Raw genomic sequence first — 19,758 nt, 5'->3', positions numbered from 1 at the left:
GTGGGTCCAGGAGCCTTCCGTCTTCTGTGGCCCAGGATTTTGCTTCAGTTCAAATCAGACTTCCAGTTTGTTTTCAGGCTTCACTCGGCATGCTTTCCTCCTGTGCTGTGGGGTAGGCAGTGGGGAAGGGGGCTAACATGGCCCCCAACTCTAGCATGGACTGTGGGTAAATCAAGTTACCATTTGGAGGAGTGTGCTTTGAGAGAGGGAAACAGAGTGATGGTGGGATCTGGAGGGAGCCCCAGATTCTTCCTAGAGGGCTGAGCCAGCCTACCTAAGCCCTTCCCAGGGGGCCAACTCTTCCCTGGGAAAGAAACCTCTCCCAGCACCCCAGCAAGGGCTCGCTGCTGCCTTCTCCTGTTGAATCTGCAACTCTGAATGCCTGCCAGATCCTATGGTGATGGTGAGCCTTCTAGAGCTTCCAGTGCTAACAAGGAGCCCACTGCAGCATGCACTGTATAGGTTTGTCACCACTGTTAGGCACTTCCAGCTAGCTCTGGTGTTTGGAGAAATCACACTGGGTGTGAAGTTTTGTGTTCTGAATGACAGGACTAATGGCAATAATTACAATCCCTTACCTTGTAGAACACTTTGCAGTTTGCCAAGTATATTCACAGCCATCACTCCAGGGAGCCTAGAGTTCACAGGATGGAGCAGGTAGCGCCAGCTCAAGCTGTTCCCTGCTTGATTCCAGGTCCTGGGCCTCCTCCTCCCCATTCCTGCTCTAGCGAGGGAAGGGAGAAAAGAGTATCTGCAACCTGCCAGTCTATTGGCTGAGCACTTCCCATCCATCATACTATCCTGTTTAATCTCATATCAGCTCACCGAGGGTGGCTCATTTGGCACCCTTATCCTTAGGAAGCAGAAGCCTCAAGGAGAGAAGGCATTCAGGCAACATTCTACCACTCCACAGGGAGCGGAGTGGGGCTTTCTTCTGGCTCGGCTCTCCTTCCAGCCAGCCACACACAGCAAGGTTCTCCTTAGTATTTATATGGGCACTTATCTCTCAAAGTCAGGCACAGAGGAGGGGCTTAGCCAAAGTCTAAGGTCTGATTTGTCTGTTTCTTTTCTTTCCTTTCCTTTCTCCCCCTGCCTTTTGCCCTCAGGGTGGGCATGCAGTGAGCAGGGAAGGGGTTTTGTCCCTGGGACCTTGGCCCTGGGCATGGAAGAAACCCTAGTCCCTGCCTGGGCATCTGTTCGTTTTTCACCTGGACTGACTCCAGTGAGGAGCAGGACGGGGAGCTGTTGAGCAGGGATTGTTCCTTCATCTTCCCAGTGCTCCAGCCCTGACTGCTGCTGGAGGTGGCTGCCTGGCACCTGGAAGTAGCTGTGCCCTCCCAGCACTGCTGTTGCCCAGGGCCAGCCGTGTCTGATGCAGCCCTTTCTCTGCTCCTTGCTTTCCCAGCCTCCTTGGAGATCAGATCAGTGATCCTGGATCCGTTTCACAGCCCCTGGGTCCCAAGGGTTGCAGCTTATTTTCTTATTTCCCTGGGGATCCTGGCTGACTTCATCCAGCACCCACCCTCTGGGCCAGGCAGCTGTGGGTCTGAGGGTGTTGAAATAGGCTGTGCCCTTCAGGCTCTCCCAGGGGGCCTTGAAGCCTCCACCTTGAGAGAGAGGGCAGGTGGAAGGAAATTGGGCTCCCTGGGGAGAAGGAGGCCCACACAGCCAGTGGGGTGCATGGGCTCGGTCTCGGGGGTGCCCAGGGTTTCCCAGGCAGAGACAGAGAGACACTTCCCTCAACCTGCTGTCCCATGCACAAGCACGGACACAGCTCCTGTGGGGTGGCCTCATGATGGGGACAGTATGTGTGTTGCTTGCTTGGCTCAGTTCCTCATCTGTGAGCCCTTGCATCCCCAGACTATTGCCTGGGGTCTGGCTACCCTGTCTTGTTTGCGTATTTTCTTTGAAGTCGGTCCATTTTGATGCTGTCTTTCAGGAAGTAGAGCTGGCCTGGTGCAAAGGGCCCTGCTGCTCAGGACTACACTGGACCTGGGTCTGGCTCCAGTGCTTGGCACTTTCTAGCTGGAGCCCTTAGGCTAGTTTCCCCAAGCTCTGTTTCCTTATCTGTAGAAGGGAGGGCCGTCACACCCCAGGGGCTCACACCCCAGGGGAGGGTTGAATCAGAGCTGTGGCAGCCTTGCCTGGTAGCTATCAGCATTCAGTAAACATCAGATGGCCCCATCCAGAGGTGGGGCCTGTGGGGCCGCTGCACATAGGCTGACCTGGGGGAGTCTGGTGGAGCTGGACAGTTGCCCCAGGCTCTGACTCTGGCCTTGTCAGTGATGAGACCCCTGGCCCTTTTGGCAGGCGCCCCGTGCTGAGTCACCGGCTGCCTTCGGCTTCCCTGTGTAGACAGCCCTGCTAAGTCACGTCTCCCACCGTTCCTGGAGCCATTGGTGCAGCGGGGCCTCGTCCAGGGCTTGACATTTAGGCTTGTGAAATTCCACTGTGGGTACAGTTAGCCCATCCTTCAAACCTGTCTGGACTCTGCGTTCTGCCTTCTAATATTTGCTTGCCTGTTTCCTAACAGGATTTCCTCCCAGCCCAAACCATTTAACAGACTACGGCCAGAGGAGCTGTTTGAAAATATTGTTTTCCTATACTCTCTCCTGTCCAGAATGCTTTGATGAGTACTGAATGCGTAAAGCTCAGACTCCTCTGACACAAGAAGCCTTATGATCTCACACCAATTTATTTTTTGCCCTCTTTTATTTTCTTTCTCATGCCCCAATAAGGATGGTAAACATTTCTGTATCAGGATTTTTGAGAGGGCTATTGAGTTCATCCTGGAAAAGCATTTGGAGCATGGTTTTCAGGACTTTGAGGCAGCTGAGATCTTAGAGCACTTAACCAACCAAGGTGAGCCTGCCAGTCGGTTGGTCACAACTGCTGGGTGGGAGAACAAGAGTTCACACCCATCACCAGGCATAGCCAGAGTAGCCCTGAGCCTCAGCTCCTATGGGGTGGAGTGACTAGGACCAGAGGATACCTGCTATTGGTGGGCTGCATGTGGAGAGTATTTTGGTTTCATTCATACCCAAGTTAACTGGGCAGTGTTCAGAGCTGGATAGTCCCTACAGGCCCATATGTCTGAGGTTTGGTGCTCAGGTTGGTGCCAGTGGGGACTGGTGAGCCTTGGAGAGGTGGGGGGACTTTTCATCATGAGGTGGAGACCTTAATGATGATCTTGTGAGGCTCCGTGGGTCTCCTTTGCTCTTCTTTTGTGTCCTGGCTATGAGGTGAGAGACCTTGCTCCACCACACTCCCTGCATTGCCATCTGCATCCACACCACATCCTGAAAGCAGTGGGTCCACCCAGTGGTGGAGCATGGGCCAAAATAAACCTGTTCTCTTCGTAGGTTGATCTCAGCTCTGCGGCTGTAGTCATACAAAACACCACCACAGATGCCTGGAGAGCTGGTAAATTGCTTCTGGGTGTGTTTCTGAGGCCTTTTCCAGAGAAGACGGGCATGTAGGTTCCTGCACTAAGTGGGAAAGACCTGCCCTGAATGTGGACATCCTCCCTGAGGAATCTGGGAGACCAGATGGAACAAAGAAGAAGTCCCAGCCTTCTCAAGGGGAGCTGCTGCTGCGGTCCACGGACATCAGCCCTTGCATGTGGACTGCAGCAGCAGTTCCACAGGGTGCAGGGGTCCCAGCCTGGGAGAAGGTGTACCTCACTGGCTTCTCTGTTCAAAGGCGTCTTGCTCTGGGATGAGAGCCTACTGATTTCCCAGGCTGTTCAGCTTGCACATGGCTCCAGAGGGACTTCTCTGCCTCTGAGCACATGAACTGATACAGCAGATCCCCATTCTGTGCATCTGGAGAACCCTGACTAGTGCTGAGAGGAGCCCTGTGCTCAAGGGGGCTGCAAGCAAACAGCCCTCTGTGCTAGAGGGAGACGGACTCTCCCTCTGTTCTCATTCTTGCCTTTTTGGTTTTTGGTTTTTGAGACAGGGTCTCACTAGCTAATTCAGGCTTGCCTTGAACTCACTATGTAGCCCAGACTGCTCCCAAACCCACTACAATCTTCCTGCCCCAGCTTCCCGAGTGCTGGGATTACTGGTGTGTACTACCAGCCCTGACTTCCCTTTCATATAAACATCCTTGAAAAGGCAGTCTGGAGCAGAGGTGTTCAGTCCTGATTATAAAATGTGTAGAAACACACTGTGTCTGTGGATCTGCCTCCCTAGAGGGCCGGGGATGTTGGGAGCGCTCTGTGAACACTGGCCAGGGTGGGGACACGGCGCTGTGCATGCTTGGTTTCCTTCTGTATGGGCTCTTCCTTTAACGTGATCCATGAGCATGACTTCTGTCTTTACTTGACTTCCCTCCTGTCTCCCTAGCTTCCAGCTCTGTCTGAACTCTCCACTTCTGCTCCATGTCTTCAGCAAATCTCTCCGGACCCCTCTGTCCAAGCAGATGTGCCTCCAAACTGTGTGGTGCTGTTTGCAGGGAGCAACATGGGGTCCCTCCTTCAGACTCTGTAAGGCCTGCACCTCAAATGCTGTTCGTTTCCCTTCGGGGAGCCCGGCCTCCTTGTTTATCAGCTCAGATAACTTCTGCAGGAGGTGTCCCAGTCTCCTCTACTAGCCCAGATTAGGATCCTGTGGCATGAGGGTGACCTCCAGGCAGCATTTCTTGCCTCCCCTTCTCTCTAGACTTGGAGGTTCTAGAGAGTCCTTGTGGGTCCCAGCACCTGCCACAGTGCAGGGTGCACAGAGGCATTTAATTAACATTTACAAGTGAATAAATGATTACATGAACATAAGAACACTCTTGTCATGTATTCATGCAAATTAACATGCCTGACCTTAGCAGAAACCCCTGGAGCATGCCCCATTCTCACCCAGGTTCATTAGGTACTTTCTTAGCATCTGTGGGCCAGGGACGAGATTTGCAACTGGCCCTTACACTCTGCCACATGTGTCAAACTCCACACTGCCAGAGGATGTCTGCGAGCCCAAGTGGACCTCTGTTTAAGAATGTTTACATTGTTAGAAGTACTACTCATTTTGACTTTATAGGAAGGAAAATTCTAGTAAGCCCTTTCACAGCAATTTAAAAGCCATGAACTCCATGTGCCTTTAACTTAGTAAACAGCACACTCATTTCATCCTTAATAGTTTACAAAATCAACACTGGCTTAAATTAATGGTCGTTTGTCACTTCATGGCAAGTTTCAAATTGCAAGTGCATTTTACAGGGGCCTTTGAAGGATGATATTCCAAAGAGTCTCAGAAAAGTGCCCTAGACCTGGGGCTGAGTTTGAGACAAGCTCCCAGTTTTCCACAATATGATAAAATTCGACCAAAAATTGAAAAAGTTGGACGCTTTAATTAAATAAGCCCTTCTGACGGTGGGGGAGGCAGAGAGCACAGGGTTCAGAGAAGCCTGCATTTGAATTCTGCTTCTCTTAATTCGCTACTGGGCCTCAGTTTCTTCGTTTGTGAAAGAGGGGAATAGAACACAGTGTAGGACTGTTGGGGGCTTCACTGAAGTAATTCGTATTTAAAACACACAGCCTGGGACTCACAGTAAGCGCTTAACAAATAGCCAGTAGGTGCCCAAGAGATGGAAGCCCCTGCTTCTGGACCCCTTCCTGCGGTCTGATATTTAGCTCTGGATGAATGAATGTGGCAATTTCAATTTTCAAAGACTCCTTGTACAGGATTGATAGAGTGAGGGGCAAGTGGGGGCTCTTTCGCCTGGAAACCACGACCTGGAAATGAACTTTCCTAATCAGCGCAGCGGCATTCCAACAGCTGGTTCTACTTTGGAATCAGTTGGAACCTCCTGGCCCCTTGCTCTTTTTTCTACTACGAGAAAATGCCATCCTGCGGCTCGGATTTAGAAATTTGCCACACTGAATCAGAAACAGAATCTGTGCCCAAGGTCAAGGTCAGGGTCCCTGTGAGGCCCCGGCCCTGGGGCTGCCACAGCCTGCCTGTGGCCTCCAACCCGAGGCCAGGGATCTTCAGCACCACCACCAAGCCCTCTCCTGTTGCTGGCCACCGGCCGGTCACCGCCCAGATTCTGTCTCAGAGAGTGAGTCACATTCGGATGTGGAGAGCACGTTAAATAACAATTTTTAGGATATGAGTGTTAGAGTGCAGCAGAAGAATGCCTTTGATTTGGAAAGGAACTGCTTTCTAACTGCCTGCCTTGTAATTGGCATCTGCCCGCATTGCTGGGTGAGGCGGGCTCAGAGTGTCCCTGGGACCTCCCAAACGGCCAATGTTGCCCTGGGTGCCTTAGGTACTGAGGATGTGGGTCTCGGGGCCGTTCTCACCAGCCGCTGAGGCTTGGCAAGCCCTTTGATGGATGCACTGCAGGTGGGGAGTGAAGACCTAACTAAGCTTCCTCCCTGTGTGGCCTCAGGCATCTTTCTTGGCCCCTCTGAACTTCTATTTCTCATTTAAAGACTGAAGAGATGGCTGTTGCTCTTATCTCATAGCGCAGCCTCCCATCACAAATGACCACAGATGCTAGAATTGTTCCTGAGTGAAAAACAGCAAGTGCCATTAATTAAGCACTTACTGGCTCCAGCTCTGTGTTAGGGACTTTATCATCTAATGAATGAGATGGAAAAGTGCAAATGTCTGTTATCTTTTTGGAAAAGAGCAAGAAGGCAGGTAAAGTGGCATTTTGAGCACCTAATGTGTAATAGTCACCACCCTGTGTACTTTCAGACACATTCTGTTGTTTTGCCCTTTTTTCAAGCTTTAAGTCTTATTATGGTAGCTGGTAGAAGAGAAAACTGTTGCTTAAAGGATTAAGTAACTTCGCACATAAGTGGTATCGCTAAGGATTCCAACCCAGTTTTGCTGTTAGAAAGGGCAGAGGTGATTGAAAAATACACTGAATGTTTAAATTTTAAAAATTCTTATTAGAGTAAAAGATACATTGCCAAGAACAATGGGAATAGGGTATTTGAAGTGAGGGGGAGTATTGTGAGGGGGATTAATGGCAACAATTTTTACTGTTACAAACTTTCTTATTTCTGAATTCATGTATGTTTTGATCACTCTGCATATGTAATTGTTTCTCCTTTCCTGATGTTGCTGATGTGTGTGGAGTTCAGGCCAGGCGAGGTCTTGAACAAGAAATGGGGAGAATCTTCAGGTGCACTGTGGAGAGAGACCCCACGCAGGGCCCCAAGGAGTGAGGACAGGGCAAGGCAGCCCACTGACCCCTGCTGCGTACACCAAGGACCCTCACGGTGGTGGAGATGGTGCCTCCCCAAAGCCTCCCAGGGGAGGACCCAGGCCCATATTCTAAGTGGTCGAGGACACCCTCAGACACTTGCTCCCGCAGCTGCACAGACAGCCCCTGTGTACAAAGCCACCGAACACAATTTGGTACAGAGTGGCAGCAGGGCCCGCATGCTTACTCCACACCGAAGCCTGACGTGGCTGCAGGCATCTGGAAGCTGGGCCACACTTTCAGGACTTCATAAATACCTGGTGAGCACTGTTTGGAACTGGCCCGGCTAGACACCAGATGCGCAGCTGTGAAGGAGTAGAACGTAGTGCCTGCATGCCTGGGCTTACCATGGAACAGGGCTATAAATGCGACAGCCTCCATAAATACCACACACTGAACAGCTTTAAATGACAGACACTTGTTGCCCCATTGTCTGGACACCGGAAGACTGTTGTCAGATGCGGGCAGGGCTGGTCCCTTCTGGAGGTATAGGGGAGAATCTCTGCGCCCCGCCTCCTCCTAACTTCTGGTGGTCCCTGGCTTGCACAACCTCACCTTGAATTCTCTGTCTGCCTCATCTGCCTCTCTCCTCCATGTGTCTGTCCCCCTGCCCTCTTCTTATAAGGACATTAGTCACTGGATTTAGGACCCACTTGGATCTGAGCTATCTCAGTTTGAGATTCTTCACTAAAGCTTCCAAGAGCCTCTTCTAAGTAGGGTTCTGGGTATACTTAGCTTTTGAGGTACCCCACTCAATACTCTGCAAGGGGCAAGAATAAAATTGAACAAAAAATTTCTGTACTTACACGTGGAATGCTTACAGTCTCTGAACCTCTGATTCCTTATCTAGAAAAGTGAGAATAATGCCTACCTTATGAAGTTGAACGAAGTATTCAATTGCTTGAGTTGACTGGATAAATGATGAAAACATCAGTGGCAATCATTGTGTACAGAATTCCTTTCCCTGCTGGTCCAGTTTTCCTTCTGCTCATTCATTCATTGAAGATGCATTAAGCCCCTGCTGCATGCTCAAGTGAGCCCTGGAAACACAGGGTGGGGGTGGATGAACATTTAGCTCCCCGGAATTCACGGTGTATTCACCGTGGTGGGTCAACGTATGTGGCAGCTGGACAAGCCACAGGGCACCCAGACATTTTGTCCAACACTGTTTCAAGCATTTTGTGTGGGTGTTTTGGGATGGGATTATATACCTTGGTAGAGGAGTGAAGCAGCCTTCCCTGTGTGGTTGGCCCTGTCAATCCGCTGAAGTCCTGACTAGAAGAGAAAGCCTCCATGAGAAGGCATCCTTGCCTGGCAGGTTTTAGGCTGAAACCAGAGCAATGGCACTTCCTGGGTCTCTGGTCTGCCAGCCTTTGGGTTGCAGCTGTACCATTTGCTATCCTACTTTTTGGGCCTTTGGCCTTGGCTGGGTGCAACCGTGATGTGTTCAGCTCATTGCTTGTCTACAGAGCTTGGGCCTTCCAGGCGCCCGTGTACATTTGAGCCAATAAGGAATCATCTATGTAATAAATTAATCTCTCTTTGTGTGTATGTCCCGCTCTTCTGTCTCCGGAGAACCCCAGCCAGTACAATCCTCACGATCATCTTATCTCCTTTGTATTTATCCCATGCTTCCTCATCCATTCTCTTTTCATCTAAAAAACAGTGTCATTAATTAGGCGAGACAGGTCCTGTGAAACTCCCCACTGGACAGAGGGTAACTGAGGCTGAGGGAGGAGTCTCTGTGACTGTGCCACACGCGGCTGACCCTCAGAGGCCTCCACACTGCTGCTCTCTAACATAGGAGCTGGCTTTCGATTACTTTTACTACAGCCTGTTTTTTTTGTGTGCAGGGCAGAAAAACAATCACTCTCCTCTTTGAATTTTAAAATAGGCTTGGTCATCAATTAGAAACCTCTTAGGATTCCCTAGGGGAGAAATCCGAGCCTGGTAAAACGTGGGCTAGGCTAGTCTTGTAAAATAATACATAAGCAAGATCTTCCAGAAAAGCCTGGACGAGACTTCAAAAAAAAGTCCAGATGAGTCATAGAGACCGAGGTTGGAAATGACTTTGGAACTTATTAATTTTGGCCCCTTCCTTACACAGCCAGAACCTGAAGCCCAGAGAGGGTAGCTGGCTTCCAGAGGCACACAGTGTAGGAGGAGCAGATTTACATGATTGCCAAATGCCTCACATCCAGGCCTGTGCTCTGCCACTATTTCCTGCTTATCTGGCCAGAGCAGACCACTCCCTTCTCCAGCTCCTGGGGAAATTTCCCACCAGTGCTGTGGAGTGGAAGTGGAGTGGTGCTGGAGGAAAGCTCCCTTTCATTTCAGGGCTCACAGACAATCCTCTGAAATGCGAGTTACCACGCGTGGCCCTGCATTTGGAAGAAGAACGTTTTGGAGTCACACGGTCCTGGATCTCAGTCCTAGCTCCTTGTCTGCTGACTCTGGGAAAGTGCGCACATTGCAGGAGCACCTCCAGTCTGTTTTCTCATCTGGTGAGCAGGCCTGGGACCCAGGCTTCACTCCCATTTCTCTGTGAAGGCTGAGGCATGCAGGCGCGATGCTCAGCACACGGCTGACAGTGAGTGCCCAATGACGATACCCACTACTGCTCGGGTGAAGTCCCAGGACACAGATGCGTGGGGGAAGGGAGGCCAGGCCTGCTCATGGTCTCCAGACCAAGTCCTTATGCCTTCTGGGCCACTGAGGCTTGTGAGGACGGCGTTTGCCAAATTCCACAGGAATCAGCGGTTGCCCCCACTGCTGCCTTGCATGTCTCTGTGTCGCCATGGGAAGTCTCTACTCTGGCCTGGTTTTCCCGCCTGTGAAATGGGTCATGGGCAAGCAGGGAGTCCCTACCTGACAGGAGTCTTGAGATGTAAATGAGTATGAAAGCACTTGGCAAACTGAGCAGCAGAAACAAATGTTCATCAAGTCACCTGCTGCATGTGTATCAGGAAGACCTGCTGTGTGTTGGCGTTGTCCTTGGTGCTGAGAAAGCATTAGTAAATAAGCTACTGGGTCTTCTAGAACTTTGCAGTTAGGTGGAGGAAATTTCAATACAATTACAAGCTAAGGTTATCGTTATTTTAATGATCATTGTCCTCAGATCTCCTGGGATGGGGAAAGCCCTTGGATGGTAAAGACCGTGACTATGAAGATAAACCATGGAAAGGGTCAAATCAGGAAATGGCATGAATAAAATGTGCAGCGTCCAATCTCACCACTCCCCTGGTTAAGGGAATTTTCAGGTCCTGCTTTGCCTGAAGACTCACCATCTCTGTCTCACTCACTGCTCAGCTGCCTGTGAATCTCACTTTGTGCTCCTGCAACAGCAAGAGGAAACATCAAAGCAGCACCCAGGATTTGGAGGCAGATTTATTTATATCAATGGGTGATGATCAGGGTCATTCCCAGAATATCAGGCCCTGATCGCTGGTGGTCTAGGGCTTATATGAGATAAGCAAGCAGGAAGTACAGAGGCAGAATGGCTTGCCAATTGGGGATTGGTTCTTACAATGTGCATCAGAGTGACCAGCTGTTTCTAAGAGACAGGAGCAACCAGAACTGGAACAGGAACTATTACCTGGGTAACTAACAAACCGAAGTATACTGGCCAGGGGAGGGGGGGGGCATTTTCTTTTATTCTCCAAGCTATGCACAACTCTATTTACCTCCCTCATGCCTGTGCCCTCCTGCATGCTGTTCCCACCATACAGGTTGCAATATTCCCCACTTTCCTCTCTGTGCCATGGGACACCACCTCCGCTCAGGATCAGATGCCTGTGAGCTCAGTGGCCCCCTGTGGCCACCTCTGTGAAATGGCCATTCCTACCCTCTGTACCTTTCCTGTGCTTTTGTCAGATGGAGCCCTCCTTATGCCAGTGACTCTATATCGCCAACACTCAGCACAGGTCCTGAGGGAGAGGAGGACTCAGGGTGCATTTACAGAGTGGATGAGTGAACTTGTGGTGAGGGTTGGTCATTCTTAGCTACCTTCTCAAATCTTGGGTTGAATTCATTCATCCATGATTGAAGTGGGTTGGGAAACAGGCATTGGTTCCTGGCCACTTCCAAGGTGAGGAATTTGAACTTCACAAGGCTTTTCAAAGCATATTTGACTTTGTGGTTGTCATAAACATGGGTGGGGGGTCCACAGGAATCAAGCAAAGCCAGAGCCTGCTGGGTTTCGAGGGGTGGCTTTGTGACTCTTCTATCCACCAGGAGGGCTCAAAAGTGACCCTCAGGGTTGCCGACATCAGGAGAGAGGAGGGAAGAAAGCCTTCCTCTCCAAGTGTCCACATGCTAGAAGGAGGAACTTGCACCCTATGTCCCAGGACAGACCTCTCTCACTGGTTCTCCCTGAGGGTTGCCATGGTGTGATTAAAGCATTCATGCATGGGGGCTGGCTAGGCTGCACGCCTGGTTCTTAGACTGGCAGCTTTGCAGCTCAGGGACCCCAGTGAACCACCCTTCCTCCTTTGGGAGGACACTCACCTCCCACCCTGGTTGAGGAGTGGGATGGACTGATACCGCATGGCCACTGGCCAGTGCTTTGAACACATCTGGGCATGGGAGGGCTCTTCATTCCCTGGCTGGGGAGATCGCTCTGATCCAGCTTCTGCTGCTATGCGGACTGGCCGGGTGCGGGTCTGGGATGGAGTTGCTGGTGTCTAGCAGCAGTGATGGTGACAGCTGAGCTCACAGGAGGCAGTGACTGCTATGGCCCAGGCACCATCCTCACTACTTCACGATGGCCCTGTGGGAGTTGCAAATCCAGTGTTTAGGTGGGAAGACAGAGGCCCAAGGAGGTGGCTGATAGTGAGAGCAGAGATGCAGGCTCTAGAGCCTGGTAGCACCAGGACAGCCCATCCCCACCCACTCCTCAGCCAGGTGGAGGTTTTGGTGAACTGCAGGTAGCTGTGGGTCACACTGAGCCACCACACTCAGCAGAAAGCCAGGAACCAGGTCTTCCAGGTGGCTCAGATTTCATGGGAGAGGGGCTCCCACCAAGTACTTCACCTCCTTCCTGACCCTTCGGCCCACGGGTTGGAGGCTGGAAAGGCCCAGATGACTCGTACTGGGAAGGCTAACTCAGCATCAGCAGGCAAGCTCTCCCTGACTCCAGGCCAAGGGTGCAGACTATGAGAAGATGGCAGTTATATTAAATATTAATTGCCATATCTAAAGCCTTGTGTAAGTCTAATAAATTGCACATTTTATCGATTACAGCACCTTAACATTTACCAATACTTTCTATGTAGCACATTTGATGAAAATAATAAGAATAATAACCACAAGCTACTGAGGACCTGCTGAGGGTGAAACACTTTTTAGGGCGTTTAAAAATGTCATTTGCTCTTCACAACAATAGAAGATGTGTATTAATTTCTTTGGCTTCCCAATAAGGGGGCAGGTTTATTGTTTATCTCATGCAGTCTTTGTTACAACCCTTTTAGATTGGTTCTTTCCAATCCTAAGAAGAAACTGAAGCCCAGAGAGCTTAAGAAATTTGCCCAAGGTCACACAGTGAATCAAAGGCTGGGACTTAAACTACATCTCCTGGACACAAAATTCCGGGGCAGTGCTTTGTTGTGGTTCTCAAAGTAACTCATGTTGTAGTCAGACATCATCCCAATCTTGCAGAGGGGAAGTGGCTCATCGCTATCCCCTCAGAGGTCATTTGCTTAATAGCCACACATGAGGCCTTTGGATCCAGCTCCCTCTTAGCACAGGCTGGGACCCAAGAATTCACAGTGCATGTGGCTGTCGTCATTTTCATTGTGGAAGTTCAGCAGTGGGGCTTTGAGCTCAGACTTGGTACCTGATGCTTGACTGACTGTGTCATGCTTTTGCACAGTCTGCTGCTTGGACCACAGCACTGTCCTGTCATCTCATGCCACATCACTTTCACTGAAGGGCACTGAGGATCTGCAGGATGATCATCCTTGGTGGGAGGCCCCTCCGAGTGGATGTTGGCTGCAGAGACCCTTGGAGCACTGACTCACACTGAGCTGTCCCCATCCTGTCCAGGAGCCCTCCTACACTGCCGCTGCTGGCACAGACCTGGGCTGCAGCCCTCAGAGTCCGAGCGGCAGAATTACTCACTCTCTGATGCTTCCTCTGGCATCTGCTGGATTCCAGGAAGTGGGCTTTGTAGCTGCTCTTTCTCACTCAGCTTTTTCTCTGCCTCCTTTCTTGGCTGGGGCCAAAGCTGACTTCTCTCCCACTTCCTCCAAGCACTGGCATCGGGCATGATGCTGCTCTGGCGCTGAGCGACTGAACGAAGTCCACACCAGCCTGGCTCCCAGCCGTGAGAAAAGAGTTAGTCACTCCGTGACTGCTGCCCAGGCCCTGGGGTGTCGCCACGGGAGGAAATGCACTTCACAGGCCTTCCTGGGGCAGGGGCGCCACAGAGTGCCCTTTATCTCACCGTTGCTTCCCCTTCTGAGGCGCTCGCTGCCGCCTCACTCCGCGCAACCAGCGCTCGGAAGCTGCAGGAGGCTGGGGTGGGTGTGGAGCACAGGAGCAGCTCACTGCTGGGCACCTGTTGTTTCCTCCCCCACCCCAGCAAGCTTATTGTTATTGTCCCTGTCTTACAAAGCGACAGCTCAGTGATGGCAAGTGCTCATTCAAGGTCACAAAGAGCCACTGTGTGGACCTCACCGTGTGCAGTTTGTCCAGGGATCGAGCCACAGCCAGCGAGCTGCTCCTGCCTCTTTCCCTCAGTTTCCCTTTTTGCTCTCTGTTCCTTTGTCACTTTTCCCTATGCCACCTCCCAAGAAGTCAGAGACTTTCCAAAGGATTAGATGACATAACATGCAGCCATGCATGTACTACGTGCTCAGTAAATACATAATACATCTGAATGTGGCCATGCATACTAGGAGTGTTTGCTTTTTAAAAGACTTCCTGAAAAGGTAATACTGTACTTGACCCTAAGGACTAGCGAGTGACTTTTCAGCACCATTTGGAGCTCTCTGGCGGAATGCTCCTTCTCTCGTTTACTGTTCACTCCCACCTTCCCTCCTGGCCTCCTTCCTCTCTCGGTGCTCTCTCCTTTAAAACAAACATTAGCTCTATTCTAGGTGTTTAGTGCTCCGGTCCCTGTTATCACTGTGGGATGTAGCCTCTGTCATTGTCAGAAGCATCCCGTTCTGTAGAGAGATGGGCACAGAGTGGCCTGCTTACCTGCCAAGGCACACACAGCTGGTCTCAGATGAATGGCAGCTTGGAGGTGAGTGTTGGGGTCTTTGGCTGCTGGCCCTGCTGCTCTAGAGGCAGGGATGGCTTCCTGGGACCACCTGCAGCCCTCACAGCCACCCGACAGTTTTCAAAGTGTGTCCGTGTCTCACTGCATCTGTCCCCCGCATCTCTGCACAGCATGAATGGTCACCCTGGGACAGCAGGGAACTGGGTGACTGCGCAAGGTCTGTGACCGGCAGTGAGTGGCCCATTAGAGTGCAGACGAGGCTGGTGCTGAGGAACTGGAGCTGGGCAAGGAAAGCTCCCTGTGTTCTTCTCCTACCACTGGGGCAGGGACGTGCGCGCGCGCGCTTGTGTGTGTGTGCGTGTGTGTGTGTGTGTGTGTGTGTGATAGTTGTAAAAGTATTCCTCAGACCTTGCGGTTTTAATAAAATGTGAAAAACATTTTTACCAACACCCCCCCTCCCCGTTTGTAGGTACTGCATAATTTAAGGAAATGTAATCCATATGTCTGATTATTCATACTTCCATCATCAAAAATATTGTTGATTCTTTGAGGAGCATTTGATGTTCTGCCTGGAAGCCAATTTTTTGTTTGTTTTTGAGGGCAGAGAGAAAGAGAAAAAAAATTTTAAAGTAGCTTTCTTTTTCCTACTACCTAATTTCCCTTGAATAGCATTTTATGTCATTTGACAGGAGATGAACAAGTAGTAACTAGAGTATCCCACGTTTTCTTGTGCATCTTTAATGTCATGAGAAACCCAAAAAGCCATTCCAGTTTCCAGCTCACCAGTGGGGTGGGGAGGGAGCTCATGCTTGTGCCTTCCTGCTGAGGGTTGGATGCTCCCTGCATCTTACCTGGCATCCACAGCACCCTGGGGTGGAGCTGTTGCTGGGAGCACTGCAGCATCAAGTCTGTCCAGTCATCCCTGGTGGCCAGATCATTGTCCCGTTTCTCAGATGACACTGGGTGCTCTGACAATCTGATTGCCCTACTTTCACTCCTTGTGATCATACCAGTTCTGCTAGAGGAGAGGAGGGGAGAAGCCCTCCCCACCCACCTCAGTGACCCACGGAAGAGGAGTGGGCTGGTCTCCCCTGCACACTGAGGCTGCTTCTGGGGAGAAAGCGGCCTCCTTGGAGGCTGGGGCAGAGGGTAGGGGGCTGGCCGGCTGGGTGGAGAGAGCCCGGGCGTGGGGAGAGAGACGGCAGATTGTTTCTGGGTGGAATTTTCCAGACAGGCCCTCAGTCAGAGCACAAGCGTGCCTTCTGCATTTCACTATAATTGTTACTGACCTTTAGTGAGATGAGCAAAATTACTCTCTCGTAGCCCTCCACCCCCACCCCTTTTTACAAAATTGTTTTCCCTGACTTTTCGAAAATGAAGTTTGGCAAGTCCAGCCCTGACAGCTGCCCTGCCGACTGCAGGGAAACAATGTGTCTCCTTATGGCCCCTAACAGAGCACTGGCAATTAATCTATTGATCTCAGTAGAAAACCCTATTGTATCAGGGCTGCTAGGGGAAGGCTGGGCCCTGCCCCTCCCCGCCTCCACAGAATGCACATTGAAGTCAGCCCCCAAATTGATGGCAGGATATGGCCCCAAAAGCCTCCAAATTAAAGGGGCCCAGAAAAAAAGTCAATGGGCTGTGGGGTGGTAGGAAAATGCGGAGGGCAGGGGCCTCCTGGGCTCTGGGCAGGGGGAGTGGCAGGTCGTCTGTGTCCAGAGGGTTTCCGTCACCCTTGGCCCTGGTTTTCCTTAGTGCGTTGCACAACTTCAGACCATACACTGGAAGTTTGCGGGTTGCTTGACCTTTGGTTGATGCTGCTGCTGCTGTGGGTTAAACTGAATAATACTCCCCACCCCCGGGAACAGGGCACAGTCTGGCAATGCCCCGCCTCACTCACTCACCTCTCACTCAGCCTGGTGGGGTGGCAGGGATGAGAGGACCATCTGATGTGGGCTGGGTCCCACCTCGGTTGCTTCTCAGTTTTCCCAAAACCTCCAGAATCCGGGGCAAATGAGCAGAGGATAGGGCTTCCGGCCCAGGGAGCAGTGGCCTGATTTGCCAACTTCCATGGAGAGCACAGTTGGAGAGCTTCCCCACGCCAGGCACTGGATAGGGGAAGAGTTAGCTCCCCTTGCTGCCTGGGCCCACACTCCCTTCCACAGAGGGTGGGTCAAGAGGACTGCGGCTGGGCATGCGGACTGAGTAGAGCCTGTGATCTATGTGATCGTCCTGGGGCTCCCTGCATGCTGTGAGGTTCCATGCACTGCTCAGCTCCCAGGAACCCTGTTGCTGGTACCTGTGAGCCTTTTCTTCTCTGCCTCACCCTGGGCATTTTCTTCCAAATAAATGTGCAACTAATCTTCAAGGAAATGCATACCCTCCAAGAATGCCTTCCACTGAGCCCTGGTGGTGAGATTATTCCCACTTTACAGGTGAGGAAGCTGAGGCTCCACAAGGTGGAATGACATGCCTGAGGAGGCACAAGTAATAAGGGGTTTTCCAGACCAATAGAAATGCAAAATCTGAAAGATCTGGGATTCTTGTAGCCATATCTCCATGTCTTTATCTTGTATAGCACCTGGCAGGTAGATGATGCTCAGACAATTCATATTAACTAAATGAATCAACTGCTTTTTGTTCTTTTCTAGGACCCATGGGGCCCTGATTCTCTATCTGCCGGGTTGCTGTGTGCTGTTGGTGGTCCTTCTGCTGTTTAGCAGTCCTTCTAGAAGGGACTTCTGATGAGGTCGGTTCACCCAGCCTCTCAGTGGGCAGGTTCCCACTCTGATAACTCCGGCTTCCCTCTCTGCCTCTCTGTTACTTCTGGCAATTATTTCTTCCAAGGCCACACTGTACAGGGATGTAGAGAAATGTGGCGGCCCCACGGGATTGGTGGGACTCTTGCAGCCCACACTGTTGAACTTCAGGGTCTGGGAAGCTGAAGCCCCATGGCTCGACACGAGATGCTGCTCTGGGTGCTCGTGTTGAATGAAGGCTTCTTCAGCCCAGAGGCTGTGTGGTCCAGCGAGGTCACACACCTGTCAGCCTACCCTGCCTCACCCAGACAAGACACTTCCGGACCCAGAACCATGGGACAGAGAACTATCTGAATCCTCACAGCTGCTCTGAGGGGTAGGTGTGCCTGCCCCATGGCCCAGCTGGAGAGACTGAGGTGGCCAAGTCACTTGTTAATGAATGATGGAAAACAGGGCTTTCCAGGCCAGTTTTGCTCAGTGTGGCCGCTGAGGTGCCCAGGCCGCTGTCCTACTTTCCCCTGCCATGCCTGGGGGAGTTGCCCTGGAGAGGGAGAACTGGAGCAGAGCTCTGGCTTTTGTTCTGTTATAGCTCTTTTCCCCAGGATGTCTTGGGCCACAGCCCTTTATCTGGATACTCAGATCCTTACAGGCCCTGGACTGCAGAGCAGAGTTCTACCTGCAGAGGCTGGAACAATGCCAGCAGGGTTTATATACAATTCTAAGACCTGATTAGAAAAACATGTTTAAAAAATGGAAGGAGAAGAAGCTACGCATGCAAAAAATGTGGGCTTCTCCTTGTGGGCCGCCTCTGCCTTTGGGTTCTAGGACTGTGCAGACCCAGACTGCCAGCCGGAGATGAAAGGGGATCTTTCAACATTTCCACCTGTGGTCTGCACTTTCTCCCTGCTTGGTTACCATTGGGCCTGCTATGGAATTTCACTCATGCGGGGATTCCCCTACCCCAAAAACAACTCAAACAGAAGAGCTGGCATAGTCAGGCAGGAAAGGCTTGCAGCTACCTTCTTTTATGTGACTTGGAATGGTTCCTGCTTCTGACTGAGTAAGTTTGAGCTCCAGAAAGGAGAACACATGAGCACACAGCGAAGCGAAGCTGGCCTCGGTGGGTATGGGGGCTTGGACTCTACTGTTGGGGCCTTGGGAAGTCCACTGTGCCATGGGAACCAGAAGATCTGAGCTGAATTTCTGATTACTGTAGGACTATTTGTATGACTTTGAACAAAGTACTTCATTTCTGTAACTGTCACCAAGCTCATCAAAGCAAATAGGAATTCTGCCTATATTTTGTATTTCTGTGAAAATTTAAAAAGATGAAGAGATAAGAACATGTGTCTTTTTCCTTCTTTCTCTCTCCTGGCACATCCCTCTCACCTGTATGGTCTGCAACAGGAAGGAAGCTTTGAGATGGCTGTGTGAAAGACACAGGAAGACCCTAAATCGGAAACTTTGAGTACTAGCAGCTCAACCTAACCGATGAGGACTTGTGTGTTTGTTTGTAGGTATATTTTGAAGTAGTGATTTTTAGAAGAAAAGACAACTTCATGAGGGGAGGTATGAAAGTTTTCCATATCCCTCCCAGCATTAAGCAGAGTGATAAGTAAGATGAGTCTATTGCTTTATAAACTACCTGTTTTATCCCAGGCGCTGTGTGAATACGATATTGTATAACGAACAACTGTTATCCAAATTTCCACATAAGGAATTAAGGCCTCAAGCTGTCCAGGAGTGGAGTGAAGATTTTAATCGTGCCAGTGATTTTCAAACGCCCTTGTGCTCATTGATGCTTATGGCACCCGTGCTCATGGGTGTGTTCATGATTCTAAATGGGGGGACCCCAAATGGAAGAAGGTGGTCTTGACATGCTGTCTGTTTGAACTTCAGGAATGATTTCTAAACCTGTAAATGAAAATACTAATAGTTACCTGAAACTTTGGTATGCTTACATGAGACATGTCCAGAAAGCACCTCAGAGTGTGCTTGCCCCGGGGGATGGGAGGTTTCTCTTGTGACAGACTGAGAATGCTGGACGGGTGGTTTGTGGGGAGCAGCTAAAGAGTTAGAGGGAGACCTAGAGAAAGTAGTGGAGGATCATGTGGAGCCTCCTCCAGGGGCTGCCACTGTCCCGAAGGCCTGAGGGTGATCTGGGGACAGTCATGGAACCAGCAGAATGGGGTCATGAAAGCAGATATGGCCTTCAGTAGAAGAGGGCAGTAGACCCAGAACTGCCTTCCAGAGGAGCTGCGGAGGGCCTTGTTCCCAGTTTCTGATCCACTGGTGGTTGTACCAGCCAGACTTGGTAGGGATCTGCAGCAGGAAGTCCAGTGGTGTCCTCCGCATTGTCAGTGTCCTAGGGCAAATAGTCAATGCAGGAAGTGGGTCCAGGTGGGAAAACAGAATGTCTAGTAGAGTGTTTCCTAAACACAGAACCCAGGTTCCACTCTGAAATTGCTTACAGCCCATTGGAAAGATCCCACTTTCACTCAGGCTCACCCTATAAAGTGGGGTGCTGCTAATCTTTGATAAAGCGGCCAATCAAACTCACTGGAAGAA

The 19,758-nt window shown here is 50.8% G+C and overlaps 2 long non-coding RNA genes across 2 annotated transcripts in view; both read left to right on the top strand.

Annotated features, from left to right (window-relative positions):
- LOC106150091 overlaps nucleotides 1-19,752 on the top strand; it is a 36,946-nt gene extending 17,194 nt beyond the window's left edge. Inside the window, exon 3 of the long non-coding RNA XR_001236697.1 lies at nucleotides 17,083-19,752. This is a non-coding gene — a long non-coding RNA (uncharacterized LOC106150091). The remainder of the gene's footprint in view (nucleotides 1-17,082) is intronic.
- On the top strand, nucleotides 2,749-4,753 carry LOC106150092. Its single transcript, XR_001236698.1, has 3 exons — nucleotides 2,749-2,862; nucleotides 3,363-3,423; nucleotides 4,350-4,753. It is a non-coding gene; the product is annotated as an uncharacterized LOC106150092 (long non-coding RNA).
- Nucleotides 19,753-19,758: the final 6 nt, after the last annotated feature.

Source organism: Chinchilla lanigera, unplaced genomic scaffold, assembly GCF_000276665.1.
Source record: "Chinchilla lanigera isolate Chin_1 unplaced genomic scaffold, ChiLan1.0 scaffold00063, whole genome shotgun sequence".
In the NCBI taxonomy this organism is placed as follows: Eukaryota; Metazoa; Chordata; class Mammalia; order Rodentia; family Chinchillidae; genus Chinchilla; species Chinchilla lanigera.
This window is presented reverse-complemented; position numbering and strand designations above follow the sequence as displayed.